We start from the raw sequence: 12,807 nt of genomic DNA on the forward strand, positions 1-12,807 counted from the left end.
GGACAGCAGGTAATCTGATATAGGTTATATATATATATATATATATATATATATATATATATATATATATATATATATATATATATATATATATATATATATATATAAACATTAAACATATTTCTGCATTAGTCATGTTATAAGAGAAAAATCAGAGGAATGAGGAAAATCCTCAAAATAGAAAAACAACAGCACCAAAAACAAAAGAAATAGTATGTTTCAATCAGCATCTATACTCCACAGTTCTTTTTTTTTCCTGGATTTGGAGATCCTCTTCCATCATGAGTGCCCTGGAACTCTTCTGTACCATTGCATTGGTGAGAAGAATCTAGCCCATCACAGTAGATCAACACACAATATTGATTATACTGTGTACAATGTTCTTCTGGTTCTGCTCATCATCATCCCATGCAAGACCCTCCAGGTTTCTCTGAACTCCTCCTGCTCATCATTTCTTACAGCACAATAGTATTCCATTACATTCATATACCACAACTTGTCCAGCCATTCCCCAATTGATGGGCATCCCCTCAAAATCCAATTCCTTGACACCACAAAAAGAGCAGCTATAAATATTTTTATACATGTGGGTCCTTTTCCCTTTTCCATGATCTCTTTGGGGAAAAGACCCAAAAGTGGTATTGCTGGGTCAAACAGTATGCACAGTTTTATAGCCCTTTGGGCATAATTCCAGATTGCTCTCCAGAATGGTTGGATGAATTCACAGCTCCACCAACAATGCATTAGTGTACCAATTTTTCCACAGCTTCTCCAACATTTATTTTCCTTTTTTGTCATTTTAGCCAATCTGATAGGTGTCAGGTGGTACCTCAGAGTTGTTTTAATTTGCATCTCTCTAATCAATAGTGATTTAGACCATTTTTTCATATGGGAATAGATAGCTTTGATTTCTTCATCAGAAAACTGTCTGTTCATATCCTTTGACCATTTCTCAACTGGGGAATGACTTGGATTCTTATAAATTTGATTTAGTTCCCTATATATTTTGGAAATGAGGCCTTTATCAGAAGTACTGGACATAAAAATTGTTTCCCAGCTTTCTGCCTCCCTTCTAATTTTGGATGCATTGCTTCTGTTTGTACAGAAACTTTTAATTTAGTGTAATCAAAATCATCCATTTTGCATTTCATAATATTCTCTATCTTGTGTTTGGTCATAAACTGTTATCCTTTCCAAAGATCTGAAAGGTAAACTATTCCTTCCTCTCCCAATTTACCTATGGTATCACCTCTTATGTCTAAATCATGTATCCATTTTGATCTTATTTTAGTGTAAGGTGTAAGATGTTGTTCTATGCCTACTTTCTGCCATACTATCTTCCAGTTATCCCAGCAGTTTCTGTCAAATACTGAGTTCCTATCCCAGAAGCTGGATTAGTTGGGTTTATCAAACACTACATTACTAGTGTCAATTACTAATGTGTCTCCTGTGCCTAGCCTATTCCATTGATCCTCCACTCTATTTTTTAACCAGTACCAGATAGTTTTGATGGCTGCCGCTTTATAGTAAAGCTCCAGATTTGGTACAGCTAACCCACCTTCATTTGGACTTTTTTTCATTATTTCCCTTGATATTCTTGACTTTGTTTTTCTAGATGAAATTTGTTATTATTTTTTTCTAGCTCTATAAAATAATTTTCAGGTGGTCTGATTGGTATGGCATTGAATAAGTAAATTAATTTAGGTAGAATTGTCATTTTTACTATATTAGCTCTGCATATCCATGAGCTATTGATCTTTCCAATTATTTAGATATGATTTGATTTGTGTGAAGAGTGTTTGGTAATTGTGTTCATAGAGTACCTGGGTTTGTCTTGGCAAGTAGACTCCCAAGTATTTTATATTATCTACTGGATAATAAATGGAATTTCTCTTTCTATCTCTTGCTGTTAGACTCTGTTGATCATATATAGAAATGCTGATGATTTATGTGGATTTATTTTATATCCTGTTACTTTGCTAAATTTGTTAATTGTTTCAAGTAATTTTTGAGTTCATTCTCTAGGATTCTTTAAGTATACCATCTTATCATCTGCAAAGAGTGAAAGATTTTTTTCCTCCTTGCCTATTCTAACTCCTTTAATTCCTTTTTCTTCTCTGATTGCTAAAGCTAACATTTCTAGTACAATATTAAATAATAGGGGTGATAATGTTTCACCCCTGATCTTATTGGGAAAGCCTCTAACTTATCTCCATTGCATATAATGCTTGCTGATGGTTTTAGGTATATACTGCTTATTATTTTAAGGAAAGCTCCACCTATTCCTAAGCTCTGTAGTGTTTTTATTAGGAATGTATTTTGTAAAAAACTTTCTCTGCATCTATTGAGATAATCATATGATTTTGGTTAGTTTTCTTATTGATGTGGTTGATTTTGTTAATAGTTTTGCAAATGTTGCACCAGACCTGCATTCCTGGTATAAATCCTACCTGGTCATAATGTATTATCCTGGTGATCACTTCCTATAATCTCCTGGCTAATATCTTATTTAAGATTTTAGCATCAATATTTGTTAGGGAAATTGGTCTATAATTTTCTTTCTTTGTTTTTGCTTTGCCTGGTTTTGGTATCACCACCATATTTGTATCATAAAACGAATTTGGTAGAACTCCTTCACCTATTTTTCCAAATAATTTGTATAATATTGGAATTAATTGTTCTTTAAATGTTTGGTAAAATTCACCTGTAAACCCATCTGGCCCTGGTGATTTTTTCTTAGGGAGTTCAGTAATGGCTTTTTCAATTTCTTTTTCTAATATGGGCTTATTTAAGGATTTTATTTCCTCTTCAGTTAACCTGGGCAGTTTGTATTTTTGTAAATACTTATCCATTTCATTTAGATTGTCAAATTTGTTGGCATACAGTTGGGCAAAATAATTCCTAATTATTGATTTAATTTCCACTTCATTGGTGGTAACGTCACCCTTTTCATTTTTGATAGTGGTAATTTGGTTTTCTTCGTTTTTTATTCAAATTAACCAATATTTCCTCTATTTTATTGTTGTTTTTTTTTTTCATAAAACCAGCTCTTAGTTTTATTGATTAATTCTCTAGTTTTCTTGCTTTCAATCTTATTAATTTCTCCTTTAATTTTCAGGATCTCTAGTTTAGTATCTAATTGGGGATTTCTAATTTGTTCTTTTTATAGCTTTTTAAGTTGCATGCTCAATTCATTAATCTCCTCTTTCTCTTTTTTTATTCATGTAAGCAGTTAGAGCTATAAATTTTCCCCTAAGCACTGCTTTGGCTGCATCCCATAGATGTTGGTATGTGGTCTCATTATTGTCATTCTCTTGGATATAGTTATTGATTGTTTCTATGATTTGTTGTTTGACCCATTCATTCTTTAGAATGAAATTACTTAGTTTCCAACCGATTTTTATTCTACTTTTCCCTGGCTCTTTCTTACATGTAATTTTTATTGTATCATGATCTGAGAAGAATGCATTTACTATTTCTGCCTTTCTACATTTGACTATGATATTTTTGTGCCCTAATACATGGTCAATTTTTGAAAATGTGCCATGTACTGCTGAGAAAAAGGTATATTCTTTTCTATCCCCATTCCATTTTCTCCAGACATCTATCATGTCTAACTTTTCTAGTAATCTATTCACCTCTTTCACTTCTTTCTTATTTATTTTTTCTCTAGATTTATCTAATTCTGAGAGCTGGAGATTCAGATTCCCCCACTAGTATACTATTATTGCCTAATTCATTTTGTAACTGATTTAACTTCTCCTCTAAGAATTTGGATGCTATACCATTTGGCACATACATATTTAATATTGATATTACTTCATTATCTATAGTACCTTTCAGCAAGATGTAGTTTCCTTCCTTATCTCTTTTAATGAGATCTATTTTTGCCTGTGCTTTGTCTGAGATAAGGATTGCTACCCCTGCTTTTTTTACTTTAGCTGAAGTATAATATATTCTGCTCCAGCCTTTTACCTTTACTCTGTGTGTATCTCTCTGCTTCAAATGTGTTTCTTGTAAACAGCATATTGTAGGATTCTGGTTTTTAATCCACCCTGCAATTCACTTCCATTTTATAGCAGACTTCATCCCATTCACAATCACATTTATTATTATTAACTTTCTATTCCCCTCTATTTCATTTACCCCCTTTGTACTTTTTCCCCCTTTTTTCACCCTATTGCTCCTCACTGACATTTGCTTCTTACCCCTGCCTCCCCCAATCTTCCCTCCCTTTTTATCACTCTCCTCCCTTTTCTTTACCCTTTTCTCCCTTGCTTTTGTCCTCCCTTCTATCAGCCCCCCCCTTTCCCTTCCCATTTTACTTCCCTAAAGAATGAGCTAAGTTTCTTTATCCCAATGAATGTATATGTTATTCCCTCTTTGAATCAAATCTGATGAGGGTAGGGTTGAAACAATGCTCACCCCTCCTTTCTTTCCCTCTATTGTAATAGGTATTTTTCACCTCTTCATGTGGTGTAATTCACCCCATTCTACCTCCCCTTTCTTCTCCTCCCCATAGACTCCCTTTTTAATCCCTTAATTTTCTTTGTATCATCACATCAAAGGCAATTTATATTTATACCCTCTGTGTATAGTTCTTCTCTCTGCCCAAATGCATTTACAATTCTTAAGAGTTATGAGTGTTATCTTCCTGCGTAGAGATGTAAACAGTTTAACCTTTTTTTCCCCCCTCTGTTTACCTTTTTAAACTTCTCTTGAGTCTTGTATGTTAAGATCAAATTTTCTATTCAGTTCTGGTCTTTTCATCAGGAAACATTGAAAGTCCCCAATGTCATTGAATGCCCATCTTTTCCCCCAGAAGAGAATGATCAATTTTGCTGGTTAATAGATTCTTGGATGCAATCCAAGTTCCTTTGCCATCCAGAATATCATATTCCAAGCCTTGTGGTCCTTTAATTTTGAAGCTGCCAGGTCCTGAGCAATCCTGACTGTGCCTCCATGATATTTAAATTGCTTCTTTTTGGCTGCTTGGAGTATTTCCTCCTTCGCCTGATAGTTCTGGAATTTGGCTACAATATTCCTTGGAGTTTTCCTTTAGGGGTCTCTTTTAGGAGGTGATTGGTGGATTCTTTCAATGATGATTTTATCCTCTGATTCTATAATATCAGGGCAGTTCTCCTTAATAATTTCCTGGAATATGGTGTCTAGATTCTTTTTCTGGTCATGGCTTTTAGGCAGTCCAATGATTCTCAAATTGTCTCTCCTGGATCTGTTTTCCAGATCAGTTGTCTTTCCAATGAGGTATTTCACATTTTCTTCTATTTTTTAATTCTTTTGATTCTGCTTGACTGATTCCTGCTGTCTCATGGATTCCTTATCTTCCAACTGCACAATTCTAATTTTTAAGACATTGTTTTTTAATGAGATTATGCACATTTTTTTTCCATTTGGCCAAATGAATTTTTTAAGGAATTGTTTTCTTCAGTCAATTTTTGTGCTTCCTTTCCCAAGCTGCTGATTCTTTTTTCATAGTTTTCTTGCTTTGCTTTCATTTCTCTCCTCATATTTTCTTCTACCCCTCTCAATTGATTTTTAAAATCCTTTTTGAGCTCTTCCAGGAAGGGTTTTTGTTCTTGAGACCAATTCACCTTCCCTCTTGAGACTTCACATGTAGGAAATTTGAGGGTATTGTCCTCATCTGAGTTTGTGTTTGCCTCTTCCCTGTTGATACAGAAGTTCTCAATGGCGAGGGCTCTTTTTTGCTTCTTACTCATTATTGCAGCTTATTTTTTTTTTAAGTTGAGGTCCTCTCTAGGGGCACCAGGGTCCCTGTTTTGAACTTCTTGTGCTGTGTCACCGGCTTTTTACACTGAGACCTTTATGGTGTGTGGAGTTCCCCCGCCCTGCACTTCTTGTCTGAGCACAGTGGGATCAGTGGGCCTACTCGCACCTATCCTGTTAATGTCCCTCCAGCTGGCAATCTGCCCTCTCAGGTGGTGCAGGTGTGTTTTTCCACTGTCCTGCTGAGCCATCAGATTTTTGAGCCAGGATCCAGGGGCCTCATTTGCTCAGCTGTGGCCCGCAGCTTCTTGTTGACTTGCCCTGACCCCCTTGGCATTGCACTGCCCCCCTGCACTGTGCCTCCCATTTGCGTGAGTCAAACCGACCTTTCCTGGAGTCTTCTAAATTATCTCTGGTTGGAAGACTGTGTCTCTCTGTCTCTTTGCAGGTTCTGTAGTTTCAGAATCCATCCAGAGGCTTGATTTAATGTTCTTTTTGAGGGAACAGAAGGAGAGCGCAGGTAGCTTGCTGATTCCTCTCCACCATCTTGGCTCGGCTCCCCCATCTCATATTTTTCACCTTAAATCAGAACAGATTGAAATATTACAGGAAGAAAATGAAGCAGTTGTATAGTGGCCTGGCAGAAAGAGAGGACTATTCAGCGGCCCACAATTCATTTTATCTCCCTTGCCACAAGAGATGTGAAGCTATGTCTATGATGAAGCTAATTTATTTGAGCTTTTTGTATCTAAATCCAATTCTGCTTCAGCAGCCCTGTAAAAAACTTTCTGTCCCCATTATAAAGCCAACAGGAAGTTGAGGATATTGACTGATGATCTAAAGTGGGAGGGAGGGTCTCTCCATTACATAGACCCAGAAGTAGACTCAACAGATTTTCACATAGGGTATTTAAGCAGGAAGAGAATATTATAATTACTCTAAAGAATGACCCTTTATTGGTCAGTCCCACCATGATGCTACAGTAAACCACATCCAAGTGCATAATTGATTAGATATTTCTATTCATGAGCCATATAAAAGCCTGTTTTCTTAATATAATGATAATAAATACCTATAATGTTGACCTTTTCATCATATAATATTAAAATTCCTTCTGAACCATCAGAGAACATTATTTTAATAGAATCTTGGAGTTAGACGGGTACTCAGAAGGTATCTAATTCAGTCTCAACCAAAATGAAAGTGCTTTCTATGATATATTGGACAGGTGGTTATATAGTCTTCAGTTGAAAACCCTCTAAGAAAAGGGAACACATTACCTCCTATGGTAGCCTCTTCCATTTTGGGGCTGCTCTAATTAGGAAATATTTATCTAAATAGAGATTTTTGAAACATCAACTCAGTATTCCTAGTTCTGCCCTCTGAAGTAAAAATGGAACAAGTCAGACAATTCTATCACATGACAGACCTTTAAATTCAATCAGCTATTTTGTTTCTTCTCTTCCTAACCTCTTCTTTATTATCGGCTCTTTCCTGGATGCCTATAAACATGCACACATTGCCATCATCCTTCAAGCACCTTTAATTTACCACACTATCTTCTCATGTTATCATTCTATATTTCTCTTCTTTTTCTAAATTAAACTATAAAAACTCTGCCCTGCTTGTTGTTTTAGTTCTTCTCTATAATCCACTTTTGAATACCTTAAATCTTTTTTTTTCTTTTTTTGGGGCAATAGGGGTTAAGTGACTTGCCCAGGGTCACACAGCTACTAAGTGTCAAGTGTCTGAGGCCAGATTTGAACTCAGGTCCTCCTTGGGTTTTTTGTGACATTGCTTTCTCCTGGTTCTTCTCCTAACTTCCTAATGGGTCTTTCTCAGCCTTCTTTACTGGATAACCTTTCATGTCTACCCTCCCAAGGCTGCTCTAGAATCTGGTCTTTTTTCTCAATATACTGTCATTTATTTCATCAGGTCTCATTGATTTCATTATCACATCTATGATGCAGAAGACACCAAGATCTACATAGCCAACCCTGTTCTCTCTCCTGTACACTACTCCTACTTTACCAATTGCCTGTTCTTATCTCCAAACAGATGTTAGATTAGTTGTATCAAACTCACATATCCCTCAGTGCAAGTTTTCAAGCAGATATGTCATAGAGGAAATTCCTTTTGGGGTATAGATTTGAAGAGATACATACTGTAGTCCCTCCCAATTCTCTAATTCTCTGTGATTCTGTGCCTAAACCAGAACTTTTTCTCTCCCTAATCCCCAAACCCACCCATTCTCCTTTTTATATTACCCACTCTGTCTGTCTGTCTCTCTTTCTGCCCATTCCCTATTTTAAATCAGGGGGTGACAAGAGCTATTGGTTCTATCCACAGTATATTTCACATAAGTCCCCTTCTCTTCACTCATATGACTGTTTCACTAGTTCAACACCCAATCACCTTTCATCCACGGTATTATAAAGGCTTCATAGTTTGACTCCCAGCTTCTAGTATTCCCCTTCTCCAATGTATTATCCTCTTATTCAAATACTAATAGGATCTGCAACTTAATAAATTAGAATGCCCAATAAAGCAGATCACAATCTATGTATACCTATCTATCCTGTGCTACTCATATCTATGTGATCCCATCATTCACTGGGAAAAAGGGGCAGTCTGTATGATGAAGGCCTTCCCCAATTTCTTCTCTTATCATTCAGATACCAATGTTGCATGTTCAATGTGCATCTGACAATACTCACTCATCACATGATTTTTCTATGATACATTTTTCCTAATGACATCTTTTTTCTGATTATGCCTCTTTGTGGGCACAGTGGTGACTCTTTGTACTTAAAGCATAGGCTTTAATTGATTATATTTATTGATTATAGAATCAACAGTCATATATTCTGGCAGATTCTATGATTCTGGAAAGACACAGGCACCTCACCTTTTTGGACCTCAGTTACACTATTTGTAAAAATCAGAATGTCAGACTTGATGATCACTATGGTCCCTTCAAGCTCTAAATCCCATGACTATGACATTATACATACTCCCCTAAAGACATTTTCTGGGACTTTTGTCAATAGTAACACTGCCCAAATAATGACTTTATATTTTAGTTTTAAAAATCCACATTTTAACTTTTACCAAACATGAGAAGTATTGATTTTTTAAAAAAGAGTTCTTTAATAGAAACCTCATTAGAAAAAGTCTTAATTTCCCAATGGGAAATATTTTAAACTGACTTCTATTATTTCCTCCTACTTAGCTCAGAAAGGATGGAGGAAGGGAGGCAGAGAACAGCAGGGGGGCTCATTCAGCCTCTCTGACAGCAGTTGTTGAATTCCAGGCCATTTGTTGTTGAGGGTGGCCAAAGCTGCATGCTCTGTCAGACTACTGCATTTTAACTCTTGAGCTCCTGCCTAGGTGGACACTGCTCTTGCCTTTTTAGTCAGAGAAGTGATCATTAGATTATTCCTCCTTTCATCGGGACTGTCAAGACTATGCTGTAATAAACTGCAGAGTAGTTATGAGGACAGCTGTAACCATCACTTGGTTCTTTAATCTCTCACACAAGTACTTGTGCAGTCCAGCAACAAGTTAATATACAATTGAGAAGTCATGGCAGCTTGGTTTCTTATTCACACAGAAAAACAATCCCTATTGGCAGCTGAACAGACAGCCCCTCTAGGGACCAATTATTCTATTTTGTGCTGTATATTCTGCAAGAGGCTGTTGCCAGGACCCAGGGGAGCCATGCTGCTGGGCTGCCCTAACAGGGGCCAAACTGGTGCTCAAGACACAAGTTGTTCTTCATGTCAAAATTGCTGCTAATGACACAATTAACTAACAGGGGACGACTGAGAAGCTCTTAATTAGGTAAACACTGCTCTCTGGAAAATGATTGCCCTGTTTTAGGCATACTAAGGCATGTCAAATTGCAAGAGGAGGAATACCTCGTCTCAAAAGGAGACATGATCTTAACATCTCTTTGGTCATTTTTCTTTCAGAGTATAGGATATTCAACATTTTATCATTTAAAACAAACAAGAACAGCATTACACAGCAGGTAATCTTGGGTCTTGAAAATTGTAAAACTTACAGAAGAATAGAGGGTGGAGGGGTTATAGGGAAAAAATTGTTTATCACCACATCAAAAAACAGATGTATATAGAATTCCCTCTAAAACAGAGGTTCTTAACCTGTTTTGAATGAACTTCTTTAACAGTTTGGTGAAGCCTATGTGATTCTTCTCAGATTAATATTTTTTAAATAAAATAAAATACATAGGCTTCCAAAGAAAACTAATTTCATTGAAATACAGTTATTAAATTATTTTTTCAAATGAAGTTCATGGCAACTAAGTCAAGAAAACAAATTCTATACTCAAAGACAACCTAGGATCCGCTTTGGAATCCACAGACAATTTAGACCTTAGATTTACCCCTATTTAAATTAATCGAGTCTCTTTTGCAAGAATTACCTGCTATGTTTTAATGATACTGAATAATAATGTGCAAACAAATAATAAATATTGTAGCAAGAAATATCTGATTTTTTATAAAGGAAATGTCAAACCACTTTAAATTTTAGAAAACAATTATATATTGTCTTAATAACAACAATTAACATGAGGAAAAGAAGAGGGTGTCCATTTATAAACCTTCCACATAGCAAAGATTGAAATACTTATTTCACCTTTCCAGGTTTTTAAATTTGCCTCACAGATAGAACAACATTACATATCCTTTAGTAATTTTATTTTATTTTATTTTATGCGGGGCAATGAGGATTAAGTGACTTGCCAAAGGTCACACAACTAGTAAGTGTCATGTCTGAGGCCAGATTTGAACTTAGGTCCTCCTGAATCCAGGGCTGGTGCTTTATCCGCTGTGCCACCTAACTGCCTCAATAATTTTAATTCCGTACTTGGATCAAATGTGACTTGGGTGAGAGTCCAAGGTGTCCTAGAATTATTACAAGATCTTACAGTCCTCTGAACTGGTTCATGAACTAAAGTTCAATTACTATATTCCTTAAATAGACTTTATACCCACACATTTGAATTTTTTTATCATAGGGTATCACTTTTATTTTGGGAAATTGTTGATTTTTCTAAACATAAGGAAGGGGTGTGTGTGTGTGTGTGTGTGTGTGTGTGTGTGTGTGTGTGTGTTGGTCACATAGATTGCATCCACATAGATATATCTAGATGTGGCTCAAAGGGAGGTATTAATGGCTATTTCCAGACTCTCCTCTGACCATTCTTCTCAAGGGAGACTGATTCCTGGCAAGCTAAAGATTGAGGCCATGAGGATGGCTGTTCTGCTGGCCTTGAAGAGGGAGAATCAGGATAGAATTACCTACGTCCATCTGCCCAAATAGTGATAATCCAGGAAGAATAATTTTTGGGTTTAACCTATGCTCCTGCTCCAATTGCATAAAGGATAGATTAGATTAGGGAGACACTTAAGGCAAGGAGACCAATTAGAAAGCTATTTCAATAGTCCAGTCAAGACCTAAACTAGTGGTATGGTCCAGCATCTTAAACTGTGGGTTGTCACCCCATATAGGGTCATGCAACTGAATGTAGGGGTAGCAGAAAATTTGGCAAAAGTAAAAAGTTATGTATACCTATTTTATACACCTATTTACTGAAGGTCTCAAAAGATTTCTCAGCTGAAAAGGAATCACAAGAAGGAAAAGTTTAAGGAGCCCTGGTTTAACATAGTACAGCTCTATTGTAAGCATTTTAATCGATTAAATATTGAATGAAAGCATCATTTAAAGCAGGAGTTTTAAAATCTACCTTTATCATTTAAATGTAGGTCTTTTTAGTTCTGCCTCTCTGCATCAGGAGGCTAACACAGTAATTTCTAGGCTCCAAATGTATAGTAATTCTGCCTTACATTAACATTTTTTTGTTCTGTTATTGATCAAATTCCATTATTTTTGTAACACAGTTGTTATCTAGGAAGTCTGGGCCTAAAGCAGAGTAGGAGGTAAGATCAAGCAATTCTTACTGAATATGAGGCCAGATCTTAGCACAAAGGACCAAGGAGGTTTTGCCCATGCAATCTGGAAATATAGGAACAGATTTTGACCTAAGCACTATCCCTAAATCTAGATTCTGAAGCTGAATATATTTATGACAGAAGAAAATGTCAAACACAATGGAGAAATGTCTTAGACTGAGAGATATGTCAAGGGGGCAATAATTCCAAGTAATACCTCAAAGAAATAAATACCCTTGTCACTAGGACCACGGAGATACCTGGAAGAAATTTTTTTAAAAGACACAAAATGGAAGAGATAAGAAGAAAAGAATGGCCAGAAGAATTGATACCTTAGAACAGACAGTAAAAAACCTTAACCAAGAATTTAGAATGGGCCAAACAGAAAATAAGGACACAATGAGATAACAATAAATGTTAAAATATAATCAAAGATTGAAAAACAGAAAAAAGTAAAAAATATTCTAAATAACCTAGAAAACATCAAGGTAAAATAACCTAAAAATTATGAGACCATATGAAAATTATGACAAAAAGTCCTGGATAATATATTTTAAGAAATCATAAATGAAAACTGCCCTATTCTCTTAAACCACAGTGAAAGTTGAGAGTGCACTAGTGAAAAAATGAAAGAGACCCCCAATGAAAACTCAGGAATATTATAGCCCAAATCCAGAAGGTTTCAGTCAAATAAAAAACTATGGTAAACTGCCCAAAAGAAAGAGTTCAAGTGCAAAGAAGCCATATTCGGGATCACACAAGACTTGTCAGCTGTCACTCTATAGGCTAGGAGAGCTTATAATACAATATTCCAAAACACAAAAGATAAAGACTTAAAAGTAAGAATAACATATCTAGCAAAACTGAGTATAATCCTGCAGAAGGACAATGGACTATTGATGAGACCTAAAATTTTCAAGCATTGATGAAAAGAGCATAATTTAGTATCCATTTTGAAAGGGAAGTGCAGGATGTATGTGTGTGTGTGTGTGTGTGCGTGTGTGTGTGTGTGTGTGTGTGTGTGTGTGTGTGTGTGTGTGAGAGAGAGAGAGAGAGAGAGAGAGAGAGAGAGAGAATTTGATCA

The sequence above is a fragment of the Dromiciops gliroides genome, chromosome 3 (genome assembly GCF_019393635.1).
Source record: "Dromiciops gliroides isolate mDroGli1 chromosome 3, mDroGli1.pri, whole genome shotgun sequence".
Taxonomy (NCBI): Eukaryota; Metazoa; Chordata; class Mammalia; order Microbiotheria; family Microbiotheriidae; genus Dromiciops; species Dromiciops gliroides.